Below are 5,799 nucleotides of genomic sequence, written 5' to 3' on the forward strand. Positions count from 1 at the left end.
CTCCCTCTCTCTCTCTCCCTCTGACTCTGTCTCTGTCTCTCCCTCTCTCTCTGTCTCTCGCTCTCTCTCTGTCTCTCTCTCTTCCCCTCTGTCTCTCCCTCTCTCTCTCTTCCTCTCTCTCTGTCTCTCTCCCTCTCTCTCTCTGTCTCTCTCTCTTCCTCTGTCTCTGTCTCTCCCTCTCTCTCTCTGTCTCTCTCACTCTGTCTCTCTCCCTCTCTGTTTCTGTCTCTCTCCCCCTCCCAGCCCCCTACAGTACCTTCTATTCCTCGTCACTCAGGCAGGCCATCATTCCTCAGCCAACTCTCTCTCATGATTATAAGAGAAATCTCCCCTCGAAAGCCTCCGAGTGTTTGTGCATCTTCAGGGCCTGTGGGCGGCACTGTCATGGTTGTGCCCAGTTAACAGTGAGGAGACTGAGGCCCAGACAGTGGAGGCAGCTGCCCAGGGCCCATTTAGCTTGGTCTCAGAGCTGGGACTGACACCTGGCTTTGTCACCTACCCTCACACACTCCATGCTGTGGCAATGTCAACAGGAACGTCCCCCCAGGAGGACGAGTGTGTCACCGCTGAGGATGGGCTTTGAGGACGCACAGAGCTTCTGTCCCGTGAGTTGCTGAGTCCACTTGCTTCTTACAGAAAATCTTCCCTGATTGAGTTGCAGTTGGTTGTGTTTTCGAGGGAAATTTTAAGAGAAGTGAAGACTGTGTCCGTCACAGGACACCACTCACTCTGGATCCCTCACCACGAGTCTTCCTGGGGGACTGGGCCCGCGGTTGCCAGGCTCTTCCTGGCGAGGCTGCCCATCACCCCTGTGAAAACTGGACACAGGAGGGGTGCAATGTGAAGCAGAGACAGGGGTCATCACAGGAAGTTTAAAACAACAGTGATTAATACATTAAGGGATCTAATGGGAAAGGCAGACTGCGTGAAGGACAGATGGGTGATGTGAGCAGAGAGATGCAAACTTCCTGAAAGAAGAAAAAGGAAACGTGAGAAACGAACGTGCAACAGAGATGAAAATGTCCTTCTGCAGGCAGGTTAGTCAGCCCAACGTGGTCAAGGAGAATCTGCCAACTTAAAGGCAGGTCGACAGAAAATTCCTAAACTGAAACAAAAGGAGGGGAAAAGGGAGAAATCAACCTCAGAACATCCAAGAACTGTGGTACAGTGTCGAAAAGTGTAGAGCACGCAGGATTGAACCAGGAGGAAGAGGCAGGGAGAACAGAGCTGGAGAGCCACGTGACGTAATCACGACAAAGAACTGTCAAGAATTAACGCCCGACACCAAACCAGAGGTCCTGGAAATCCGAGGACACCCAGCAGGATAACAGCAGTGTGGCAAACCCCACGTCTGGGGACATTCTATTCCAACCTCAGGAAGCCAAGGACAACGAGGAAATCTCGAAAGCAGTGAAGAGGAGACCTTACCTACAGAAGAGCAAGAGCGAGCATCACAGCGATTTCTTGTCAGGCTCCAAACAAGCCAGAGGGGCGTGGAGAGAACGTTTCAGGAGTTAAAACAAGAAGACCCGCACCTAGAAATCAGCAAATTATCCTTCAAGGTGAAGAAAAAGCAAAGACTTCTTTGCAGAAACCGGGAGCTCATCTCAGCAGACCTGCCTTGTGGGAAATTAAGAGGAAGTGACCCCCTTGGTCTGCGTGACGGTGACTCACCCACCTCACTGAGCACCTACTGTGTCAGCGTTTTTTCAGGCCCTGGGGACATCTCTGAAGTGTGCCACCTGAGGAAATTCAGCCAGGAATGGGCTGGGGGTGCAGGGGCTCTTAGTGGGGACTCCTTAGAGCAGACTCGAAGGAAGGGAGGGAACAGGGGCCCAGGCAGGGGCATGGCAGGTGCAAAGGCCTTGGTGTTCAAGGCCAGTCTGGCCAGAGCAGAGGAGGGAGGCTGGGGGCGCAGGGTCAGAGGTCACATGGGGTCTCAGGGCTGGCCAGGGTGAAACCATTGGTGCCAGGCAGTGGGGAGAGGCTGATTCTGCTGACAGAAGGGCGGAGCTGGTATAGGACGATGCCAACTGTGCGGGAGGGTAGGCTTCTCAGAGGAGAGACAGGCGACGGGGAAGGAGACGAAGGAGATGAAGGAGTTTACTCTGCAGGTTTGGAACCAGAGGGGAGAGGGGATCCGCAGAGGGAGTGGCCGCAGATGAGAGAAAGAGACCAGAGCTGTGGGTGCAGCAGAGGCCCTGCCAGAAGGCCAGGTGGCCAAGCATCTCCAGAGAAAGAGGTAGGAGCAAGGGTGGGGGAGGCACAGAGCGGGGTGCTTGGTGGAAAGAGGGGGACAGCAGTCTCACAGGCACCTGGCACAGCCCTAGTGGCCCTCCTCCTCCAGAGCCAGCCCCAGCCCAGAGGCCCATCCTCACCAGCCTGCTGGCCTTTTGGCCAGGCGGCCCTGGCCTGCTCCCCTGCGGCGGGCTCCCCAAAGTGAGCCCACTCCACTGCTCCAAAGCCTTGCTTACATCCCGGCTGCAAAGCCTTGGCTCTAAAAATAGGTGCCACCTGGGAGTGGAGACAGATGGGAAGCGTTGGCCCCGCCATCAGCATCCTGGCACACAGCTGGCTGGCTTGGCAGCTCCCTCAGCTGGCAGTGGGCCGGGCAGGCCCCGGTGGCTCCCGCATGGTCCAGTGCGTCCCCACGTGGCAGGGGAGACTGGCAACGTGGTGTGTGGGCCCCCAGGCTGGCTCCGGCTCACCTCTGCCTTCTACACCCCAAGCCCCTGTCGTGGAGTGTGTCCCACACTGGCAGGCCCTGGGCCTCACGCTGGCCCTTCTGCTCACTGCACACCTTGGACAGGTCCTAGGGCCTGTCTGGTCTGTGTTTCCTGCTCCTTCACCTGGCAGCGCCCACCCCAAGGGCCCGGGCAAGGGTCTGGGGAGTTAAAACACAATGAACGCCCAGGGCAAGAGGTGCTGTGACCATCACTGTCCCCAGCCCAAGGCCCCTCACCCCTTGGCTTCGCTTGTCTGATCCCCTCTCTCCTGGCCACCCAGGTCCAGCCTGGAGTCCTGGGGTGTGGCAGGTGGTGCAACTCTGATGATCCCCTCCCTGGCCTTCCTCTGATGGGATTACCCCTCAGTATGTACACTTGGGGCATCACTCAGCAACCAGAGGGAGCCCAACACACACACACACACACACACACACACACACAGTGTGTCCCTGAACTGGTAGGAGCCCGAGAAGGCAGGTACAAAGAGCATGCTCTATTTAGACAAAGTTCCACAAGCAGCCAAACCAATGTTGTAACAATAGGAGGAGGGCAGTGATTGAATTGGGGGTGGGGGGTGTTGATTTTAAGGAGGGGCAACATGATGGAAATATATCCTCATTGGAGAAACAGTTTACCTGTCAGTTCACACTCAAAAAACTGAAAATATCAGCTGTTGGTGGGGCTGTGGAGTAACCAGCAATGCCCCGAGTGTAGACACACCACATCACGACTGTCCACCACCTACACTCGGCATGGTCACTACTGTGGATGAATGGAGCTGCTGAGGGCATCTGTGTCTTGGTTTTTTAAAAATTTTAGTCTTTCTAGTAGGTGAGCAGTGATGGCCTGTGAGTCCGCTGGATACTTTCTCTGGTGACCAGTGGTGTTGAGCATCTTTTCGTGTGCTTATTGGCCATTTTTGTGTGTCTTCTTTTATTGACGTGTCTAAGTATCAGGGCCACATTTTGTTGGGTTGTTTGTATTTTTATTATGGAGCTGTTGAGTTCCTTTTTAATATTCATTTTTGTTTTATGTCTTTTTCTGTGCTAGGTCTTAGCTGTGGCACACAGATTATCAATCTCTGTTGTAATGTGCAGGATCTTTAGTTGTAGTATGTGGGATCTAGTTCCCCGACCAGGGATTGAACCCGAGGCCTCCTGCATTGACAGCATGGAGTCTTAGCCGTTGGACCACCAGGGCAGTCCCGGAGCTCTCAGGTTTCTTTATAAACATCCGTAGGAGCCAACTCCTGAGGATTGGGAGAGAGGTCGCTGCCCTCATGCCCCGAGGAGCTCTTGTCCAGGTGGGGACAGTGTGTTTGTCCTGGGGGGTGGGGTGTCTGAAGGCCTCATGCCCCGAGGGGCTCTTGTCCAGGTGAAGACGGTGTGTGTCCTGGAGGGAGGGAGGGGGCCCTGATGCCTTGATGCCCCAAGGGGCTCTCATCCAGGTGGGGATGGTGTGTGTGTTCGGGGGGAGCAGAGAGAGGGGCCTGAGACAACAGAGATCTACTTCCTCCCCATTCTGGGGGCCAGAGTCTGAAGCTCAGGTCCACCTCTCTCTCTGTTGGTTCTGGGGAAAGTCCCTCCTGCCTCTTCTGGTTCCTGAGGCTCCAGGCATCCTTGGCTGGTGGCCGCCTCCCTCCCATCTCAGTCTGTCCCCACGTGGTTGCCACCTGTGTGTCTGAATCTGTCTTGTAAAGATCTCAGTCTTTGGGTGCAGAACCCCCTCAGCCCAGGCTGGTCTCATCCTGAGAGTCTTCACTCAGTCCACCTGCAAAGGCCCTTGATCCAGACGTGTCACGTTCCCAGGCTTCGGATGTGGACGTGCCTTTTTGGGAGACGCTTCAACACAGACAGAGGCATCTGTGAGACTAAAGCAGGGACTGGAGGGAGCTCAGCCCCTCTGCCCTCCCGCTGCCAGCCATTTCTGCGAGCTGTTCCACGCGCCGTCTTGGTGAGTTGTTGTGACAGGGGTGAGATCGCATGTGCCACGGATACAGGGAGGCCGCAAGTGGGCATCCTCCGTGCCTTCCTGTGCCTCTCAGATGCTCTGGCTCTGGCTTTGCACTTCCTGTCTCTGTCACGCGTCGCCAGCACGGAGCCAGGTGACAGCCAGTGATAACCTCTCGGAACCTCTGCTTCCTTGTCTGGGAGAGGGAGACAATGTCCCTCCAGATCAGTGGGGACGTGAAGGGAGGGAGGCTTGAACTGCCAGCTCCCCAACTGTGACGACCGTGTCTCGGATGGCACCCCCACCAAAGCCCAGGGTCCCCAGGGGCTGTGGGTGGAGTTCTTCATCAGGAACCCCTCATCAAGCTGGGCTGCATGAGGCATGAGGACTTGGATCTGGAGGGTGCAGATCACTGGGGAAGGATCCCATGGCAGGAGGAGAAGGTGGGAGAGAGGATGGGGGTGCACAGGTGGAGAGTGGGGGGTCAGGAGCCCCTCACCCCATCCTTAGCCCTCCTCCCCACTCAGCCAACGGGCAGCAAAAAGATGTCAGCCACCGACAGCCCTGCGTCGTTGCAGAGAAAATATTCCCTGAAAGACATTAAAATGAAGTAAATAAAAGAGATAAAAATGGAAATATCAAGGCAGCAACTTCTTCTCTTCTGATTACAAAGCAGGCGGCGGGCGGCGCGGGCCCTTGAAGACGCAGCTGCACAGCCGGGCTGGCCTGATAAGGGCCCGCCGCCTGTGCCCATGAGATAAAGCCGTGGTGCTGCCTGGCTCAATCCTGCCCGGCCATCAGTATTCACACGCGGCCGCTGGCGCTCAGATAGAGCAGAGACGGCTGCCTGCCGCCAAGCCCCTATTAATCCGCTCACAGGCGTTTAGACTCGGTGGAGAGTGCCTGAGTCCATCTCGTCCCTCCTCCCACCCTCCTTCGTGTCGCCTCTGAGACAGCAGTTCACTGGGAAGTGAAGTTTTCAGCTGCAAGGGAGGGACCAAGAGGGGCGGGGAAGGGGGTCCCTGCGCCTGCACACCTTCAGGGAGCAGGCAAGGGTAGCCCCCCACCTGCCCCAGCCTTGGGGGGCTGCAGTGATTCCGGAAGGAAATGACTCCTGTTGGTT

General features: G+C 56.2%; 1 long non-coding RNA gene across 1 annotated transcript; it reads left to right on the forward strand.

Annotated features, from left to right (window-relative positions):
* Window positions 1-2,075: 2,075 nt before the first annotated feature.
* Window positions 2,076-5,293, forward strand: LOC147353096 (uncharacterized). Its single transcript, XR_015146706.1, has 4 exons — window positions 2,076-2,242; window positions 3,966-4,029; window positions 4,535-4,679; window positions 4,771-5,293. It is a non-coding gene; the product is annotated as an uncharacterized LOC147353096 (long non-coding RNA).
* The last annotated feature ends 506 nt before the right edge of the window (window positions 5,294-5,799 follow it).

This window comes from Bos grunniens, chromosome 18, assembly GCF_055505025.1.
Source record: "Bos grunniens cultivar Pamir isolate PY7600 chromosome 18, Bosgru_T2T1.0, whole genome shotgun sequence".
NCBI classification, from domain to species: Eukaryota; Metazoa; Chordata; class Mammalia; order Artiodactyla; family Bovidae; genus Bos; species Bos grunniens.